The following is a 23401-nucleotide window of genomic DNA, read 5'->3' as shown; positions in this document are numbered from 1 at the left end:
GTTCATTGGCTCGTTATTATCTTTGTGAAGTATTTAAGAATTTCTCTCCTTAACTGTACATGACAAGGACTGCATCCCATAATTTTCTTAGCACCGATACTGTATCTTGTGTGTGGAACGCTGAGCATGTGAGATGGAACGGAGAGTTTGGAAGCTTGAATGATTAGAGAATGAATGTGCTGCCTTTTTCATACTATAGTTCCCCTACTCTTATATCTTAATGTTCTTGTTTCTGGACCTCACTCACCTTATGTGGTAGTGGGAAAAAGTATGATGATGATGACGATGGTGGTGGTGGTGGTGGTATCATGAAAAAGCCATACAGTAACTGATTTTTTTTTTTATTCTCTGCTGTTATGGCACTTGTCAATCTAAATTGTCGTTTATTTTACCCAAATATTTCCACACATTTTACTATTTGGTGTAGTGAATAAAAAAAAAAAAAGTCATCTATTATTAAGCCAAAAGAAGTTGAGAAAAGTCGGAAGGGTTATCAGCAGCCTTCTTTTTGTTGATTAGCTCTTATATTGATTTCAAACACTACTACATTGTACCTCTCTCTCTCTCTCTCTCTCTCTCTCTCTCTCTCTCCTTCGTCCCCTTTTCTACCCTTCCTCTCCATTCTACTTTCACTCTTCCATCTTCTTCTTCTTCTTTTTTTTTTTTTTTTACTTTCCTCCTTCTCGTCTATCTCTATATCCCATCCCGGCACAAAGAATAATCTTTACCTCCCTCTCCGCCTTTCCCTCCTCTCTCTCCATCTCTCCCAATGCAGTAGAGTATCTCTCCCTTTTTCCCTCTTTTTCTTTTCTGTTTCTCGTCATCTTCACCACTTACTCGCTCTCCTCTTCTGTCTTTCCTATAAAATTTCCCTGTTTATTCACTCCAACAAGCATGGTGGTTTTTCAATAATTTTCCTGCTAGTTTAACTGCATGGTGCGGTTGGAGGAGGAGCCTTCCTGTTTTCTATCATTTTCTCCTACACATTAGTTAGACAGTAGTAGAATTAGCCTTTTCTTTAACAGATGAAGCCTTTACTCTAACAGATGAGCTTGTCATGGGCCAACACGCCTCTTCTTATCTGTACTTCCTATGTACTCCTATGTACACCCGAGGAAAGTTCCGCCTTATACACCTGCCTGCTAGTTCGGACCCTTATGCGTGAGACAACCACTGCTGAAGCAATAGCCAGACATTCAAATATCTGATACCACTGTGTGGGAGGGGAGATTTTATGGAAGGAGGAAGGCTGGGGGAGCTGATAGTTCCTATCCCTCCATCTTCCATACCCATCCTTCTCACACAGTTACCAGATAAATGAATGTTGACTACTGCTTCGCTACCACTTGCCTCACATTTACTTTTTCGAAGTGGTGAGAGGGTGTATAACGCGGAACTTTCCTCGGCTGTACCTCTATCCTCTCCTCCTCACTCCAGTCCTCTCCCTCCCACTTGCACCATGTCTTTGGGTAGCGTTAATAAATTCTGCTAAGCCTAAGTTGCGTATAAGATTGTTTGTGTAGTAACTTGTCTTCACAGGTACCCCACCAACCACTTCATTTTCAAACTAGACTTAAGTGAAGAATACAAGAAAAATAATCTGTCTTCTCAACTATGTATGGCCACACATCTTAGTTCTTAATTACGGGAGGTGTGGTCTCACTCACATACATTCTCTCTCCTAATCTCTCATTCTCCAGTCTCTCCACATGATCAAACCATCTCAAGGTACTTCTGATGATGTCCAACACAAAATAGTACGATGTATTATACTAATAAAATGCTATGGAGAATTATTCGTGATAGAGTTAGGCTCAGATCTTTTCTGAACACGGTCCATACAGTCCTTACCGTGGTGGCTGTGGTGTCACTAGTCACACCATGAGTGATTAGACCTCCCAACTAAGAGTGGAGCAGCCATAATTCATTACACTGGTTTAGGATGAGCTGCTACGAGGGTGGCACAAACATGAGAGCACCCAAGGTATACAACTGTGTCGTCCCGCTGGACTCTCTGCCATCTGTCCCCGTGGTTACAAAGTCAGCCCTCTACCAACCAGGACACCTTCTGTGGTAGAGCAGCAGTGAGCAAGAAAATAAGGTCAATTGTGAGCATTAATTTTGTTCACAGACACTACGATTACTACTAAATGTGAAAGGAATGACGAATGAAGGAAAGAAAATGCGAGGAAAGACAAGGATGAAAAAGGGATGAGATGAAGTGTAGGAAAGGTGAGAAAGGGAAAAGTGTTTCTGTCATGGCAGCACTACACCAGGCCTCGGAGTCCCCTAAGGGGGGGACCATAAATGCCCCCCACCTTCTGCCCCTCTCCCGGTGATGACTCGAGCTGCCTGGAACCACTGTCTGACTCTCTTCTTCTTCATTTCTGCAACATTCGCGGCCTTTCCTCTAATTTTCGCTCAGTTGAGCACCACCTCTCCTTCTCTAAACCTCACATTCTTTTTCTGACTGAGACTCAGCTGTCTGAGGCAACTGACAGCAAACCCTTTTCTGTATCCTCCTACTTTCTCTATACCGGTACTCATTTCAAAGCCAAAGCTGGATGTTGCATATATGTACGCAACGACCTATCTTGTTCTCGTCTTCCTGAACTCTATTCTTCAGAATTCTCTACACTCTGGCTTCGGCTTTCCTGTCATTCTCTGACTAAATATATCTGTGCTGTTTACTTATCACCTAATTCTACTGACTATCAAAAATTCTTTGACTATCTTACTTCTACGATGGAACACATTCTATCCATTTCTCCTTTCTCTGAAATCTCCATTCTAGGAGATTTCAATGTTCACCACCACCTTTGGCTCTCCTCTCCTTTCACTGATCCACCTGGTGAACTAGCCTACACCTTTTCTATCCTTAATGACCTAGAGCAGCTTGTACAGCACATTACCCATATCCCTGACCGCCTTGGAGAGAGCTCCAACATACCTGACCTCTTCCTTACTACTAATCCTTCTGCTTACACTGTTAATCTTTTCTCTCCTTTGGGCTCCTCTGATCACAACCTTATCACCTTAACCTGTTCTATCGCTCCGGTATGGCCTGTGGACCCTCCAAAGAAACGACATCTGTGGCACTTTGGAGCTGCGGATTGGGAGGCCCTCAGGCAGTACTTCTTTGATTTTCCATGGAATGATTATTGCTTCCATGGCCGTGAGCCATATGGGTATGCATAGCGCATTACGGAGGTTATTCTCTCGGGCATGGAAGCATACATTCCTTTCTCATATCCTCTGACTAATGCAAGAAAGCCTTGGTTTAATCACGCTTGTTCTAATGCTGTCCACAACAAGGAGAGAGTCTATAAAAGGTACCAGAGCCAACCCACACCTGAATCACATCATTTATACGTTTCTGCCCGGAATCATGCTAAGTCTGTTCCTCGCTCTGCTAAAAATAATTTCATCTGTACTAAATGCTCTCAACTCTCAAACTTGAATTCTTCCCGCTCCTGGCACCTTGTCAAAAACCTTTCTAACAACTTTACCTCATCATCCTTCCCTTCTCTTTTCTACTCTGATGGTTCTGTAGCTATTTCTTCTACTGATAAAGCAGATCTCTTCACTCAGACTTTCTCCTCCAATTCCACCTTAGACAATTCCGGTGCTGTTCCTCCATCACTTCCCCCCTCTGACTTCCTCATGGCTGACATTCAAATTTCTTCAGCTGATGTATTCTCTGCCATCACTGGCCTGATGGAGTCCCTCCTGTTGTTCTCAAGAACTGTGCTTCTGTGCTTACACCCTGCCTAGGCAAACTCTTTCGCCTTTGTCTATCAACTTATACCTTAACTTCTTGCTGGAAGTTTGCTCTCATTCAGCCAGTCCTAAAGAAGGGTGACCATTCCCAACCCTCTAACTATCGTCCAATTGCTTTAACATCCTGTATCTCAAAAGTTTTCGAGTCAATTCTTAATAGAAAAATTTTAAAGCATCTTTCCTATCACAACCTTCTTTCTGATCGTCAGTACTGGTTCCGTCAGGGACGCTACACTGGCGATCTTCTCACCTAACTTTCAGACTCCTGGTCATCCTCCTTTCGGGACTTTGGGGAAAGCTTTGCCATTGCACTTGACATCTCAAAGGCTTTCGATCGAGTCTGGCATAAATCTTTAAGTTCCAAACTGCTCTGTTACGGTTTCTATCCTTCTATCTGTGCCTTCATCTCTAGCTTCCTTTCTGATCGTTCTGTAGCCGCTGTTGTAGACGGCCATCGTTCTTCTCCTAGATCTATCAACAGTGGTGTTCCTCAGGGCTCTGTCCTATCACCAACTCTCTTCCTTTTACTCATTAGTGACCTTCTAAGCTGTACATCTAACCCTATCCACTCATATGCTGATGACTCCACCCTTCACCTATCCATTCGGTTCCCTCAACGTCCATCTCAGCAGTTACTTCAACGAACAAGGGACAAGGCTATGGCACACCTAATGTGTGACTTGGCTCGTATCTCTGACTGGGGTAAAAATAATCTGGTTGTTTTTAATGCATCAGACTCAGTTTTTACGCCTATCAACCCAACAAAATATTCCGCAGGCATACCCACTAATGTTTAATAATATTCAGCTTAATCCTGCATCATCCTTGAACATGCTTGGGGTTTCATTTACTCAAGACTTATCCTGGAAAGATCATATTACATCTCTTGTAAAATCTGCTTCCAAGAGATTGGGTGTGCTAAGCCGCCTCCGTTCCTTCTTTGCCCCTGCACAATTGTTGACTCTATACAGGGGTTTTATCCGCCCCTGTGTGGAGTACAACTCTCACATCTGGGGAGGCTCCCCACATACAGCTCTTCTCAATAGGGTGGAGTCAAAGGCTTTTCGTCTCATTAACTCTCCTCCACTTACTGACTCCCTTCAACCTCTGTCTCTTTGTCGCACTGTTGCATCTTTATCTCTTTTCTATCGCTACTTCAATGGTCACTGCTCATCTAAACTGTCTGCATGCATTCCTCCACTTCTACGACGGGCGCGTAGCACCCGTCTAGCAGCAAACTTTCATCCCTTTTCTGTCCAACTCTCTAATGCAAGAGTTAACCATTACTCCCAGTCTTTCATTCATGCAACAGGTCAACTCTGGAACTGTCTCCCTCTGTCTGTATTTCCTGCTTCCTATGATCTCCAGTCTTTCAAACGCAGTGTGTCCAGGTATCAAGAAATGATCGGATCTTGAATTTGGCTCTCTCTTGTATTTTGTTTTTCTCTTGGAAGGAACAATAATTGCAGGCTCGTGGTCTTTGGTTCCTTCTTCCTCGCATAAAAAAGAAAAAACATTAGAAAAATAGGGCTGAGGTGGACTAGAGTGCGACAAATACAAGGAACTATACTTCCGTTTTGGAGACTTTCTTAAGGTGAGAAAAACTCTATGATGGTAGCATAAATAATATAAAAAAGACTATATTTGGGGATATGGTAGTAGTTATAGCCCAAGCTCATCTGAATATAAACCCAGTGGACGGCAGGCTGAAGGTGTCATTTTCTTGCAGCCCACTACCGGGTACCCTCTTTACAGTGGGTGGGAAGGACTAAGGGAACATTTGCATAACTAGGCAGCAGAACTAGCCGGACATATCCAAGCCACCAAGGGATAAAGCCAAGAGGTTTTCTTGAAACAATGTGAAAGAGTGAGTGTGGATGAATAATAACAGTCATTAAATGAAGTAAGAACAAAAACGGAGCAGGTGAGCCATGGCCGTGTGCGTGAGGAAGAATAATGCCAGTAAAATAAATGACAAAATGCGGTAGCTGGCAGATGGCGTGGGCGTCAAGTAGAAAGAACAACTACTGGCGTGATGGATGAGGGTGAAAGTGATGGGAAAGGGGGTGGGTGTGGGCGGGGGAATGAGGGGGGAATAGTTAAAGAATAAGGAGTAGAGGAGAGTGGGAAAACTGGTAAATATTATTATGTGATCTGTGTGTTGTGGAGAAAGTGTTAATGTGATGACACCCGGCTAAACAGGAATGACGATGTTACGTATGAAAGGCAAGAAAATTTTCACATTTTGAATCACATAATGAACCCGAGTGACAAGGGTATTTTAGATTACGGTGGTATGGACGCTCCTATTTATAATTATTATTATTATTTTTTTTAACTCTATCGCCTAAGCTGTGCCAATCTGCCTTGCGTTAACCCAGATAACATAATCGTACCTATTACTTCGTCGCTAGCATGGGTTAATAGTAATTCCTACTACATTTTTGTGAAGATTTAATGATCATTTAATTCATACTTTCAATACTTGTACATCCGGCCATGAAGAATGGAATATATACTCAGTAAACATTTCATTCCGGTGCAATCTGAGGTGGAGTAAAGCCGGAAGATGCACGTAGCGGCGCCGGTTCCGGTCCCTTGAGATACAAGTTGAGACTGCAATTCCACTGGAGGCGCCACCTCCTGTCCCACATCCCGTTCATTGTTGATGATCAACGATTGACTTAATATGGTAAGTTTTAATCATATAATGCACCCAGGTGGCCAGGACACTTTGGACTGTGAAGCTCTTTCTTTAAAGTTCAGAAGAATTGTTTTATAACTTAGCTTCTATACGATTTCGGTGAGATTTTGTGATGGTACAACAGTATGGAAAATGTGGTTTGAATAGGTTATTGTGGATGCAGAGTGAAATGGGGACGTCAGGGTTACGAGGTGTTGTCTTTAACATTTAACGATAAGTAAAAGTTTTTGTATGATTATGTTCTCTTATATGATCTGTGGGATGTTTTTGTTACCGTGCAGCAAAGGAAAAATAAAATCAACTTAAATTACGCACAATGGACACATACTGAGACGTGCACTTAGTATTACGAAGATTTTTGTTATAATTATCATGTACTATGCATCCGTGATTTTGATACTGCAGTTTCAGAGTAATGCCACATTTTTATTAAACTCTGCTTTCTCCAAACTATTGTATAGTCCTTGGGGTTCACTTCACTATGAAGGGATAAACATACAGCAACAGACGAACTAGCTGGTATTGTCAGGATTCATTATACAGTATTAGGTCGATAACTGTGCTTTGCATTAATAATAGACTGCTATATAATCTGTTCAGTAATACTAGGCTACATTAAGTAAAGTTTGGGTTGTTTAGGTGTAGAGTCATAGTTTATGTGGTGTCGTATGCACGAAGTGACTTTATGCAGGAAGTTGACGTTTCGCTAAGTGCGCATGCGCCGAGTGCCTGTGCTGAAAGTATCAGCATATTACCTCAAGTATTTTGCCATTTATCAACAACATTTTATGAAGTATGTGTGTCATAAGGATACTTGGATATCTTATCGACCTATATGTAACTATAGGTCAATATATAAATATATATATATATATATATATATATATATATATATATATATATATATATATATATATATATATATATATATATATATATATATATATATATATATATATATATATGTATATGTATGTTACAGGCAGACTGTGAAATCAGTCATTTCGTGAAGTAAGGTTAGTTTAATTTAGGTTTATTTAGGTTAGGTTGATCTATGATAAGGTTAGGTTAGGTTTGTGATGGTTTGGTTAGTTTAGATCAATTTAGGATGAAGAGAGAAGCGAACGGTAACTTCCTGCATAAAGTCTATCTATCTATCTATCTATTGCCAGACGCCATAATCCCGTAAGGGGTGGCCATTTGACTTTGTTATTGGTTTTACGGGGAGGGACACTAACCCTCCACCAACCCACTTGTTGACAGGTAGGGAGCATGTATGGGTTGGTTACATGGTTACCACCCAGCGTTGTAAATGGTTTCTTGGCTTACAGGAAACCATCTGGCTTGTCACTCAATGTAAAGGCACCTGTAAAGGAAAGAAGAGCAATAAGAAGTGACAGGTCACAGGAAAGATGGGAGATATAGGAAGAGAGGAGGGCTGGCACAGAAAAAGAATGATAAAGGCTAAGGAAGAAGTAGGCAGCACTGCAGCAAGTGAGTGCATGATGGTCGCCACCACCTACCACCTTGACATAAAGTCACTCCGTGCATATAACAGTGGCATAGGAGGTTTTGTACCGCCTTCCCAAGCAAGTTCTTTTGTACAGTACAATAACTTCACCCCAGCATTCTCTTGCATATTATTTACATTGCTTTAATATAGACATTGTCTGCATCAGCAGCAAAGCTGAATATTAATCCGGGACCTATAGAATGAATTACTGAAAACAAATTGAGACAAAATGCCCAATGCGGATGTTGGGTTAAGTTAGGGTAAATTATATTAGGTTAGACTGCGTTAGGCTAGGTTAAGTAAGGTTGAATCGTCTTGTTTAGGTTAAAGGAGACAAACATCCCTCCTTCACGTTCACGCCTTCTAAACAAATGCTCCACCAGGCTTCACCTGTTCTCCTCTGACGTCTCCAGAAAATAAATTCTTTCACGCTGTTCCCAACTCACAAAACTTCAGAGTAAATTTGGCGGTCTTTTGGCGAGGTATGTCTCGGAGTGGTCGCAGCATTCCAAAGAAAATTAGTCTTGGGGGAAAAATAGCAAAATGGTGTTCGACAATTAAAGTGTTCATGTGGCGTTGATGGTGTGTGTTACTAGTTTGTGTTTACATCGAGTGACTGCTTGTCGGCATTTGTGTGAACCAATAATGTTTATATACTTATTTCATCACTTCAGCATATCGAAACAACCTCCGCACTTGCCAAACATAACATATTCAAATTCATCGACAGCAGTGTTTTGTTTATAAACATATTCTTTGAACTCATTCCAGAAAAACACAACCATATCCACGTAAACACAACACCTCCACTCATCATTCATATTTCTTTAAATACTTCACGCAGAGCTGCATCCATTTCAATTAATATATAAACATGAAGTGGCTTACTGTATCACGCACCTTTTTTTCAAAATTACAAACGCCCCTATGCCAAATATCATCACTCATTCGTACCCATACTTCAGTTACACTCATCAGTTCACACCTTTCATCTACACTCAGTGATATTCACATCCCAGTTACATTCATTCACAAGTCATGCAGCCATTTACTTCATAAGTCATGCACTCTTCAACACCATTCATAAGTCATGCACTTATCTACATCATTTATAAGTCATGCACTTATCTACATCATTCATAAGTCATGCACTTATCTACATCATTCATAAGTCATGCACTTATCTACATAATTCATAAGTCATGCACTCATCTACACTACTCACGGGTCGTGCACTTATCTACACTATTCATAAGTCATGCGCTTATCTACATCATTCATAAGTCATGCACCCATCTACATCATTCATAAAGCACATTCCCATCTAAACAGTTTTATGGCTACAGTCATTCATGTCTATGTTCCAACCTATCCGTATTCTTTGCCAATTCACATTCTCTGCTACTCATTCATGTCCAACAGTCTCATCTGCACTCACTCATATTTACACTCTCTCTTACACCCATACCACATTCGTTCACGCGCCTGCACAACCTCTTTCCCAACGCTACAACCATACCTCTCTCTCTCTCTGACACACACACACACACACACACACACACACACACACACACACACACACACACACAATACTGATCTCAGGCACATGCAAAGAATACTTTACGGATTTCAGTCGCGATAAAAGCCTTTATATGATCTTCCATAAAATCTACATGACATAGAACTCCTTGACTTCTACATATATGCCAGTTCTGAATGAGACTAGTTGCATGATTCAGTATGGCCGGTACGATACTAAAGCCCATCTGGGGATGTATGAAGGCGTGTGGAAGTATCTGTTGTGCGTAAGGTGGGTAATGGACCTGAGGAAAAACTGCCTACCTTGCCTAGAGTTCGACATATAACACCACACACACACACACACACACACAATTAGTAGGTGGGCGGTACTCCCTTTTTTCTATCCGTTCCACCTCTTAACACTCTCTCTCTCTCTCTCTCTCTCTCTCTCTCTCTCTCTCATGCAGGTAAAACCCCTGATGACTCAAAGGATAAAACAAACAATAAGACAGCCACCGCCCGCTCTGTGCCTGGCTAGACTTATCAAATTATACTGACGCGGCTGTTTGTATGCACTTCTTATCTACCTATGTACAGTACCCTCCTTCATAATAATGCCTACGCATAAAATTCCCTTGTTGTAATTCTGACAAGGGGAGGGGTGAATTACAAGAAGATAAGAATGATACTAATTTACTAGGCGCACTGACAAGGATTTTGTAAGAGAAAATGTTGTTGAATATGTGCCAGTCTCTTCTTCTGGGACCTTGTGACTTACAACGTGAGTGTGTCTGTGGGACCGTGGCAATGAAGACTCTGGTATGATAGTGGCAGGAATGGATGTAAGTGGATTATTTGTGATCAACTGTATGACGGGGATGGGGTTGATGGGGGGAGAGGGAATGAAAAATGAAGATGAAGAAGCGAGAGAATGGAAGCGTGAGAGGAGAGAGTACAAGATGGAAAGAGAAGAACACACACACACACACACACACACACATATATATATATATATATATATATATATATATATATATATATATATATATATATATGCGTTGATGAACAAGAGATTGAATTAGCAAGAGCTGCGTACTGGAGTTTGAATTCAGAAGTAAGAAGGTTAGCTAGGAGAGATAAAAGAAGATGTGTGGATGAAAAGGTTGCAGAGACTGAAATCTTAATAAACAAAAATGATGGACAGAGTCAAAGAATAGCATATGAATCGATTAGAGAACTGAGTGGTAATGCAGGTAAACGCAAGGAAATACCAGTTAGAGACAGGGAAGGAAATTTATTGACCAAAGATGGAGATATTAAAAATAGATGGAAAGAGCATTTTGAGACAGTTCTTAATAGACCAATACCACCAGAAGAGGATATACCGTCTGCTCAGGAAGATTTAAATATAGAAACAGGAGAGTTGAGGCTTGCAGAAGTGGAGAAAGCAGTAAAACAGTTAAAGAATAATAAGGCACCAGGGGAGGATGGTTTATATCCGGAAATGTTTAAAGTGGAGGGGGATAGATTAATAATGATCTTGACCAAGCTATTCAATAAGATATGGGTGACGGGGTTACTACCATCAGTTTGGAAGAATGGTGTAATTGTTAAAGTTCCGAAGAAGGGAGACCTGAGTGAATGTGGTAATTGGAGGGGAATCTCTTTGTCACCGATAGCTTTGAAAGTTTTCAGTAGAGTGTTGTTAAATAGGTTGGAGCCAGTGGTTGAGGGTATTCTGAGGGATGAACAGGCTGGTTTTAGAAAGGGACGTGGTTGCAATGATCAGATCTTTATAGTTAGGCATTTGATGCAGCAAGTTAATGAAATGAGAGTACCGTTAAGTCTTTGTTTTGTTGATTTTGAAAAGGCTTTTGATAGTGTTTCGAGAGAGACTATGGGGAAGATCATGAGACATTATGGAATACCAGAGGAGTTTGTGAGGGTCATTATGAACATGCATGGGGACACATTTTGTAAAGTGATGGTTGATGGTTGTCTGAGTGATTCGTTTGAAGTCAAGTCCGGAGTAATTCAAGGTGGTGTTCTATCGCCTTTACTATTTATATTGGTCATTGATTACATTATGAAACGCGTTGGAACAGAAACCGGTGCAGGTATACTTTGGGGAGAGAACAGGAAACTTTTGGATTTAGATTATGCAGATGATATAGTTTTGATTTGTGATGGGCCAGAAGAGATGCAGAGAGTGTTGGACTGTTTGGTGAGTGAAGGTCGCAAGGTGGGTTTGGTTATTAATTGTGGAAAAACTGAAATAATCAATACGAATATGGAAAATGCGCAGGAATGTGTAATTGGAGGTATGGTTGTAAAGCAAGTTAATAGGTTTAAATATTTAGGTACTTATTTAGCCAAGGATGGTTCTTTGAACTTTGAATTCGAGGAAAGGTTAAAGAAGGCTAATCAGGCAATGGCAATGCTTAAAAATATTTGGAATAATAACAATTTTTCTGTGCATACAAAATCAAACTTTATAAGGCAATGGTTAGGAGTATCTTAATTTATGGACACGAGTCTTGGTACAGCACAGTGACTATGGAAAATAAATTCTTGGTGTTTGAAAATAAAGCACTTAGAAGAATATTAGGAGTTAAGTGGTGGGAAAGGATACCAAATAGTAGAATTAGAGAAATAACGGGAGTGCAGCCGATCGATGAATATGTTAGATTCTCACGATGGAAGTGGCTAGGACATGTGTATAGGAGACAGGGAATAGTACGAGGTACACCAGGGTGGGTGGCACTTGGTAGGAGAGGTAGAGGAAGGCCAAAAGAGACGTGGGTGAGGACAATGAGACGGGAAGCTGGAGATGAGTGTTGGGGAGATCTTGTGGAGTTAGCACAAGATAGGATGTGGTGGTGTGAGTTCATCGAGGCCCTATGCATCCCCGAGGGTGCCACAGGAAATGATTGATTGATTGATTGATATATATATATATATATATATATATATATATATATATATATATATATATATATATATATATATATACACGAAAACTCAATTATCCATTGTAATTCAGCCAATCCCTTCACCAAATAAAGAAAAACCCCAGAAATTGCACAGTACCTCTCAACGTGTCAATATTCGGGGTTGCGCATGATATTGTTTTACTGTCCTTCTCGACCCCATATCCTAAAAACTTTCTTACAGTATTACCCATGAGTAATAGATTTAGATCAAGCATTAATTGCAATATAGTTATGATACAGTATACTCATGAGCTCTAATTTCTGTTCAGGGGTACCACCTCCCTACCCCTGCATACATAGAGAAGAGGGAGGGGGTGGATGAAACGAACTGCATCCTTCTCTACCCCGGCTCTCAAACCCTGCCGCCTACCCCTACCCCCCCCCAACTGTCATTCTTAACTGCCAGTTACGTCTCAAGCTGACTTCATACCTAAAACTCTTGGTCACACTATCATTACACAAACATAAGACAATGGGGCATGTAAAAATATGCAGCATAACCATGAACATGCTGCAGCAAGAAATTCATGCATTATAATAATGAGACACACTATCGTAACCAATTATCACTTTAGATCTCAAGCCTTGGGCTCACTGTCTATTTTGCTCACACACACACACACACACACACACACACACACACACACACACACACAAAGATGGATGACAAGTAATGATGAGGCAAGTAAGGAAAGATGAATGAAAACGAGAAATGACATACGTTAGAAACAACCTTGTAACGTAAGATGGAGAAAACTATACTGAACTAGAATGGCACTCAGTAGAGCGCATACCTCCGCCAACGCCCTATCTCACAATGTTAAAGAAAGTAAAAAAAAAAAAATCCTGGATCCACACCTTTATCCGGATCCGCACCAAAATTTAATGGAGTGTATTCTAGGCCACGGCCCATTCTTCTACTAAGTTTCGTGGAAATCCATCTTGTAGTTTTTGTGTAATCTTACTCACAAACCAACCAACCAACAAACAAACAAATGGACTGGGGTGAAACATAACCGTTTTGGTGGAGGTAATGAATATGACATTTTAACATAAGTAAAAATAAAAGTGGTTAGTTTTTACATTGGTGTTATACAACTAGAAAATAAACGGGAGTGATTGATGTCGTGTGTGTGTGTGTGTGTGTGTGTGTGTGTGTGTGTGTGTGTGTGTGTGTGTGTGTGTGTTGCTAAAATCATTTCCTGGGTACTGGGTACTTGAATAATAGGGCGCTTAAATAAGAAAGTTCTTGGGTAATGAGGTGTTAAGAAAACCGGAATATCGGATAACCATATTAAGAAATGAAGTTAGTGCTAAGCATTATGTGGTGATCGCACTGCAGGTACCACGCCTCTTTACTTCATCCTCAATTACGCACTAGGTATGAAGGCCTGCATTCTAAGTGGGACAGGAGGCTTTGTACTCTCTTCCTTAGCGATTTGACTTGCATGTTACCCTTTAACATAGTCTCGTGTGCGCTTTAAGTGATTTTAATGGCGATATAGCGTGCATCAATAATGTACAAGAAGTTACTGAAGTACAACGCGCTAAAGAAGAGGCACTGCCAAGTCTCAAAAGCCACTTAAAATTTAGGCCTAATCCTCCGAAGAGAGAGAAAAAGAGCCACCAAACATGAAACAGGTGCTGTGTAACAAAAAAGGTGCAATGAGAGCTACTGCCTCTGTGGACTAGGGTGATGTTTGTAAGAGTTTTCAAAAATTTCCAATATTTTTCGTTTTTCGCTATAAAATTTTCATTTTCATCGGCTTCAAGGGGGAAGAAAATATCAATCGATTGGGCTAAGACTTTACAGGTGTTATATTCTCATACATGTGCGAGTTTTTATCACTACCCTCCATCGCTTTTGAAAAGAAAAAATAAAAGAAAGAAAACCGATCCACCCTTCTTTGGACATCTACTCATGGAACAGATTCTTCATAATCAAGTACTTAGATAATCAAGTGCTTGGATAAGCAAGTACCTGGATGACTAGAATTCTGGATCGTCGATGTTGTGTCATATTTGTGCGAGGCATTATTAGCGTCCCAGTAACATCTGCCGACTTGAGTGTGTTGGTGTGCGGTATAGGTTCTGAAACGCTGTTCTGATTGGGGTTGAGTGGCCGATTTGCATAATTCTTCCAGTTATCAACACCACCTGTCCTCATCTCCATCCCAATCCCTTCTCTCTCTCTCTCTCTCTCTCTCTCTGTTGTTTAAACACTAATGCAATTACCGAAGCCAAACATCAACCATAGGTGATGCTGGTAGGCTAGGGAAATACAGAGAGAGAGAGAGAGAGAGAGAGAGAGGAAAGAGGAAAAGGAGTGGGGTCGGAATGAGGAGAAGGGGGAAAGACAGGAAGGGGATAAGAAAAGGCAGGAGTAGAGAAGAAGATAAGGGAATGGAAGAGACAGAGAGAGAAGGGAGAGAGAGAGGTAGAAAGGAGAAAAATGAGAAGCGATGAAAGGTAGCGAAGGGGAATGCGAAAGGGTAAAAAAGCACGAGGAGAGGGAAAGACAAGGGGAAAAGGAAGGAAATGGATGGGAAGAGGAGGAAGAAAAAAAATGGGACAGGGAGAGGACAACGTGTGGTTCGAGCCCAAGTGAGCCAAGGTCTGCGGCTGCCACTGAGTTTGTGAGGCAGTCGCTCACAAACTAACACTTCATCGCAACAATCAAACAATCAAACATGTGCCATACTACTATCTAGATGTCTTCTTTTTCATCAGCAGCGTCTTGTGTCATGCCATCCTTTCACCTAACGCACACTACACCTCTCTACATTACCACTGCCTTCTGCTTCATCGTCTGTACCTTACACTCTCTTGCTAGCCTACACCTTGCCACTGTCTGCTTCCACAATCTTCTGTTTCACTGTCTGTGCCTTTTATACGTCTCATCCTTTTCCTATACCCTACACTTTAACACTGTCTGCAGACACTATCTGCTATTGCATTGTCATAGCATTGTCCGTTCTTCTCTTCTCCTAACCACCCTATTAACAGTTACCCTTTGAAAGGAAGGGAAGTGAGTCGGCCTGTAAAGAGAAGAGGAGAGGAAAGGGGAAGGAGAGACGAAGAGAGATGGGAAGATGTCGGGTGTCTCTGAAACGCTTACGAAAGAGGGGTAATGTGAGAGGGTAGTGGAAATAAGACAAGAGGACAGAAACAATGTAACTATAGGGTACGCGTGCATGAGTCAACACAGAATACAAGGAAAGAATGATAAACACAACAGAGAGAGAGAGAGAGAGAGATTTTGGAAGAAATAAGAAATCAATCAATCAATCATTTCCTGTGGCACCCTCGGGGATGCATAGGGCCTCGATGAACTCACACCACCACATCCTATCTTGTGCTAACTCCTCAAGATCTCCCCAACACTCATCTCCAGCTTCCCGTCTCATTGTCCTCACCCACGTCTCTTTTGGCCTTCCTCTACCTCTCCTACCAAGTGCCACCCACCCTGGTGTACCTCGTACTATTCCCTGTCTCCTATACACATGTCCTAGCCACTTCCATCGTGAGAATCTAACATATTCATCGATCGGCTGCACTCCCGTTATTTCTCTAATTCTACTATTTGGTATCCTTTCCCACCACTTAACTCCTAATATTCTTCTAAGTGCTTTATTTTCAAACACCAAGAATTTATTTTCCATAGTCACTGTGCTGTACCAAGACTCGTGTCCATAAATTAAGATACTCCTAACCATTACCTTATAAAGTTTGATTTTTGTATGCACGGAGAAATTGTTATTATTCCAAATATTTTTAAGCATTGCCATTGCCTGATTAGCCTTCTTTAACCTTTCCTCGAATTCAAAGTTCAAAGAACCATCCTTGGCTAAATAAGTACCTAAATATTTAAACCTATTAACTTGCTTTACAACCATACCTCCAATTACACATTCCTGCGCATTTTCCATATTCGTATTGATTATTTCAGTTTTTCCACAATTAATAACCAAACCCACCTTGCGACCTTCACTCACCAAACAGTCCAACACTCTCTGCATCTCTTCTGGCCCATCACAAATCAAAACTATATCATCTGCATAATCTAAATCCAAAAGTTTCCTGTTCTCTCCCCAAAGTATACCTGCACCGGTTTCTGTTCCAACGCGTTTCATAATGTAATCAATGACCAATATAAATAGTAAAGGCGATAGAACACCACCTTGAATTACTCCGGACTTGACTTCAAACGAATCACTCAGACAACCATCAACCATCACTTTACAAAATGTGTCCTCATGCATGTTCATAATGACCCTCACAAACTCCTCTGGTATTCCATAATGTCTCATGATCTTCCCCATAGTCTCTCTCGAAACACTATCAAAAGCCTTTTCAAAATCAACAAAACAAAGACTTAACGGTACTCTCATTTCATTAACTTGCTGCATCAAATGCCTAACTATAAAGATCTGATCATTGCAACCACGTCCCTTTCTAAAACCAGCCTGTTCATCCTTCAGAATACCCTCAACCACTGGCTCCAACCTATTTAACAACACTCTACTGAAAACTTTCAAAGCTATCGGTGACAAAGAGATTCCCCTCCAATTACCACATTCACTCAGGTCTCCCTTCTTCGGAACTTTAACAATTACACCATTCTTCCAAACTGACGGTAGTAACCCCGTCACCTATATCTTATTGAATAGCTTGGTCAAGATCATTATTAATCTATCCCCCTCCACTTTAAACATTTCCGGAAATAAACCATCCTCCCCTGGTGCCTTATTATTCTTTAACTGTTTTACTGCTTTCTCCACTTCTGCAAGCCTCAACTCTCCTGTTTCTATATTTAAATCTTCCTGAGCAGACGGTATATCCTCTTCTGGTGGTATTGGTCTATTAAGAACTGTCTCAAAATGTTCTTTCCATCTGTTTTTAATATCTCCATCTTTGGTCAATAAATTTCCTTCCCTGTCTCTAACTGGTATTTCCTTGCGTTTACCTGCATTACCACTCAGTTCTCTAATCGATTCATATGCTATTCTTTGACTGTCCATCATTTTTGTTTATTAAGATTTCAGTCTCTGCAACCTTTTCATCCACACATCTTCTTTTATCTCTCCTAGCTAACCTTCTTACTTCTGAATTCAAACTCCAGTACGCAGCTCTTGCTAATTCAATCTCTCGTTCATCAACGCATTGCATCTCACTCCTCAATTTAGCCTCACCTCTCTTTTTTATCATATCCCACGATTCCTCCGATATCCATTTCTTTCTCCTGAATCTATGTCTCCTTCCAATCGTACATTCAGCAGTCTCATGCAAAACTTTGTTCACATCCTCCCACATCTCATCTACACTTCTCTCCCCCTCTTCCAACGTTTCCAACACCAAAAACCTATTTCTGCATTCTAATCTGAATTCCTCCTTTTCTTCTCCTTCCCTTCTAAGCTTAACAATATCGTATCTACCAACACCAGATTTTTCCTTCTTCTGATTTTTAAGTTTAAACCTTATTTTTGCAATGCTGAGTTGATGGTCACTACCAATATCCGCTCCCCTTTTAACATGAACATCTAGCAGAGAACTTCTATGCCTCCTGCTGATAGCGATGTGATCAATCTGATTTTTATATTTTCCACACGGCGACACCCAAGTTGTCTTGTGTATATTGCAATGCTGAAAGAGTGTGCCCCCGATGACTAAGTCATTTGCTAGACAGAAGCTTCCAAACCTCACTCCGTTTTCACTCATCCTACTACCAACTCCCATCTTACCCATACATGCCTCAAATCCCTCATTTGAACAGCCCATTACTGCATTAAAGTCTCCAACGCAGATCAAAACATCATGTCTAGGTACCCTTCTTACTCCTTCTTGCAACTTTTCATAAAATGTGTCTTTCCTTTCATCGAGTGCATCATTAGTAGGTGCATAACACACAAACAGACTGATGTTGCCATGATTTGATTTAAACCGTGCGTATAACAATCGCTCATCTATAGGATCCCACTCACATAAAGCCTTATTTGCCTTACAACCCAGCAACAATCCTACTCCCTGATAATGCATTCCGTCCTGTCGACCAGATATCAATAAACGTATACCATCCTCCAAATCCAACTTATCGACTTCAGTTAATCTAGTTTCTGTCAGAGCACAAATATCAAGTCCGTAATTTTGAAAAACCTTCACTAACTCATCGATTTTACCGTCATGATTTAGCGTTCTCACATTCCAGTTACCAATTTTAATTGTATTTTTTGCATTGACAAAGGAATTAGATTGTAATTGAGGCAACCGTGAGATTCTTAGCACCCCCTGCCCATTTACGGGCTGCACGGGACTGGGGGCCATTATTGTTCTTTCAGAGTCCATCAAGGTTTCTTTGGCTAACTTCCTGAACACCTCGCCATTGTGTTGCAGTCGCAGTAGGCAGCTAACTTGCCTGATTGCCCACACCCGAAAGACCCAGCTATGCTGTAGCCAGTCACGTGCCGGCATGCTTCCCAGCCATTTCACTCTTAAGGAGTTCCTCTGCCTGAGAAAGCAACCACCCCCCTGCTCCCGAGGGCTTTTGATCTGTGTAGGTAGAGGGCGATCACTCCCTCACTAGCCATATACAGTGTATATACAGTGTATAGGCTACACTCAGAAAGGAATTAGTATTTTATTGGAAAAAGTGCATGCATAATAAAAAAAAAAAAAAAAAACAAGATATTTAAGAGATAAAAATAATAATGACTAATGTAGGGGAAAGGACGATTAGTTAATTGAAAAAAAAAGAAAACATTAATAGAGAGAAAGATAAATCAATATCAGTTGACTCATAAAATCAGTGTTGTGCGATGTGAATGATATGAAAATAAACAAGGAAAAAAAATAGAGGGAAATAATTATCGTGTTACCATAGTCGAAAGTAAACTACTGAGAAAATATACTAGCGATCCTCCTGTGCTGAAAAGAATGCAGCCCCTTACAAGCCTCATTCTCTTAGTTCTCTGTTCTCCATCTATGCCAGCCTCTCTATGTTATCTTGCTTGCCTCTCAGCCCACCAACACAATGCCAACCCTCCTGCTCTCACTGCAGCCCCTGTTCAACCCATCCTCTGTATCTGAATCCGCTGTATTTCTTTGTGTGTGTGTGTGTGTGTGTGTGTGTGTGTGTGTGTGTGTGTGTGTGTGTGTGTGTGTGTGTGTGTGTGTGTGTGTGTGTGTGTGTGTGTGTGTGTGTGTGTGATTACTCATCTATGCTTGTTTTTAGGGGGAGTTTTGTTTGTGTATATAAGATGTGTGAAGGGTATATATGAGGGAGTCCGAGGTCAAGAGAAGGCATGTAAGACATCGAACATGGATGAATCTACCGTAGTAAGTGACTGTGTGAATAAGCGAGGTATTAGATTGCAGTAACAATAGCTTTTGTGGAGAGAAATGGATGGATGAAGTATGTATAGAGACGTGCATGACAAAGACTGCATTCCTCTTTTTTTTTTTCTTTTTTTTTTTTAACTTTGTCGTGGACAGAATCTGCATATATAAAAGGGCCGCGTTGTTTGTTTGTCCTTCAGTCACACCCAAACCAAAGGCCAGGGACCCCCAGACCCATATATATTCTGAATCAGGTTGACCCAAGGATGGTTTTAGGGGGGTCAAAATTCAGATCTGAGTAATTTGAGGTAGATTGTTCGCCTTTTTGACCCGGGTAATGTCGGGTACCCCTGCAGGCCATTTTTGACATGGAGACACATGATATCCAGTTCGGACATAGGCTATGTGAGGTTGACCTCCGAGGTCATTTGAGGTCACCTTGAGGTTACCGGTAATAGTAAACAAGTGAGCACTATTACTGTGAATTAGTCTGCGAAAGCTAAAATACAAAGTTCCTGGATCTCTTATAATCCCTATTCACATGTAGAAGGAAAGATCGAACTAGAACAAACAGGATTAGAGTGTTCACCTTATTTTTGGCCCAGGCAACGCTGAGTATCCCTGCTAGTGATCTACAATTGATGGCGATATGAAGCACATTTTTGGATGGATTATTAGGTCAGGGAGATGGAGTCGAGAATTTCGAGGGGTTGAATGGTGAGTGAATCGATGTGTGGCTTATATTACTAAACTATCTTTTAATAGTTACCCAGGTTTTGTGATTTCCTGTTCTCATTCCTTGATCCCTGCCCATGGACAAGAGATAGAAACGTACTCTTGCTCTGTTGCTCAGCGTTCTTCGTTAACTTCTTACAACTCATTATAATCTATTTTTAACTAGCTACGTCCTCTTTTCTCAAACCTGTGTTTTCTTTTTCTCAGCACTTTATAACCTTCTTTCAATAATTCTTTACAGCTCACTATAATCAGCTGTTATTTTTGTTTCGTTTCCAACATTTTTTCTATATACATTTTACCTGTGGGTCCTAACTTACCTCGTGGCACTTTCACGCTCTGAGTTTTAGGAGAGTCATAACACGGCCGTCACTCTCTTAACTGCTCCAGGATTAGCCTGAGCTGGTCTGAGATGAGTAGAGGGGAGACTAAATAAAGCTTCCTGGACACACACACACACACACACACACACACACACACACACACACACACACACACACAATCGAAATAAAACACTCAGAACTGGTATAATAGCAGGAGTGCTTTTCTGGCGTCAGTGAGGCCTTGTAATAATGCAGCTAAAGCGCGGTAACATAATTTATACCTTAAAATTGTTCCCTTATTCTTCTTTAACCAATTGCCACCCAACTGCTAATTCTTTTTAGATCTTCAAATAATATTACTCTGAGTTGGACAGAAATAATTCGGATGAATTGTGCAGTTTATGAACTTAGGAAGAAGAAGACAATATATTAACTTAGGAATAAGAAGAAGCACCAAAATATGTTTTCAGTGAATACATGCTCAGCACACAACACGTAACCTTAAAACCCATCCTTTACCCCTCTCTCTCTCTCTCTCTCTCACCTGTAGCTCACATTCCTCTTTCGTCTCAGTTCTGATCTAGATTGCAGTTTCTCTTCCAATAAAGCTATGTCAACTCTCTTGTCAAGTTATTAGTTTCATGCCCTCTTGCCTTCACCTTAATTCTTTTCCAAGATATTCTAAAGTTACACTACTTACATATAAAATTATGTCACTCCTTCTCACTCTTCTCTATCCTTCTCTCCTTGCCGTTCCATCCACTGCTCTTGTATAACTAACCTCACTCCCCCTCTCCCTCTGTTCCTATATCATTATCACTCCCTCTTACTCTTCCTCATCTCATTCCCATTAATTCTTCTCTCCCTTCCTTTCCTCATATTTTTTTTTTCCAGCCCTCTTTCCTAAAGTCTCCCACATCTCAGGTTTCCTTTTCCTTACATCCGTATCCCCTCACCATCTCCGTCCATCACACCTACATCGTTTCAGTTCCTCCCCTTCCACATTCCCTCTCTCCCCTTTCTTTCAAGCCAGTTCTTTCCATCCACTTCACCCTACCTCCTCGTCCCGTTCTCCCTCCATTCCTCCCTTTCTCCCTCCCTCCATCACTGTCGCTCCTCACCTCTCACCCTCCCTCTCAGATTGAGACATTCATGTGATTTATAGGATGTAACTTAGTCACGGTTAAGTGGGACGCAGTAGGAGAGAAGGCAGGTAGAGGGAGGAAAGGAGGAAGGAGAGCAGAAGGGCAGAAATCGAGAAGGCAATGAAATGGAGGATGGTGATGAGAGAGATGAGGAAGCGATGTAGAGGAGAGGGAATGAAAAAAGAGATGCGAAAGGAGAGACTGTGTGAGAGAGAGAGAGAGAGAGAGAGAGAGAGAGAGAGAGAGATGTGAAAAGAGAGACTGAAAAATAAAACGTCAAACTAGAAAATGAGATACGCAATGCGGTAGGAGAGAATGGTGAAATTAAATGTGAGGGTAGGAAAGGAGGAAGGGGGGAATGAGCATGTGCTAGAGGGAGGGAATGTGAAATAAAAACTGAAGGGAGGGAATGAAAAGCGATAGAAACAGATGGTAAATAAAAGAGTACAAATATGGAAAGAAGATAGGAAATGAGGAAAATAGTAAGAATAAGAGAATAGGGAACAAATAAGCGAGGAAATGAGGCAAATAGAATGATATGATAGAAGAAGAAGAAAAGAGGAAATGAGAAGGCATTGAGAGAGGAGGTTGGTCTAGGGTTATGTAATGAGACATGAGAAGTGAGGTGAGAAGTGTCATTAGAAACTAAGAGGAAGAGTTGAAAAATAAGAGTTGGACAGGGAGAGGAACAATGGGAATTGGAGAGAATTAGAAACGCCGGGTGGAAGAAAAGGACTGAAATAAATAATAGAGAGAGTGTGAAAGAATGTATTTGATGAAAAGGAATCATGTTTATCCCATGGTAGTCTAGTGGTTAGAATGCCCCAGTCGGAATGGCGGCCTCGCGTAGGTTCATTCCCATTAGGTGCCAGAAGGATTTTCGATCGTATACGGTAATGTCATCAAGAGTCTGGTAATCTACCTTGGTAAATTTCCTGCACTACGGTCGCCCAGCCTGGGGTCCCAACACCTCGGACATGGTAATATGCATTGACTGTTACCAGTTTCGTAACCAATTCGGCTCTAGAGTTGCATTGTTTGGTGCTGTCCGCCTCCATATGATTTTATTTTGATTAGGACATCCATCCCTTCATATTCCAGTCCTGTTATACCCCACCCTGTACACACACACACACACACACACACACACACACACACACACACACACACACACACACACACACACACATACCTCCCACCCCATCAGTCTTTCCATCCAAAGACGGCATGCAAGAGACGGACCACCATGAAGTGTTAAAAGCAAAAGTAAAAAACTTTCGGAAAATGATGAACACGACACGAAACAATCCATCAAAGTCCGAAAAGAAATTACGAGAGATTTTAATCTGCACATT

The sequence above is a fragment of the Coenobita brevimanus genome, chromosome 13 (assembly GCF_032717465.1).
Source record: "Coenobita brevimanus isolate Jiangsu-jjx chromosome 13, ASM3271746v2, whole genome shotgun sequence".
NCBI classification, from domain to species: domain Eukaryota; kingdom Metazoa; phylum Arthropoda; class Malacostraca; order Decapoda; family Coenobitidae; genus Coenobita; species Coenobita brevimanus.
This window is presented reverse-complemented; position numbering follows the sequence as displayed.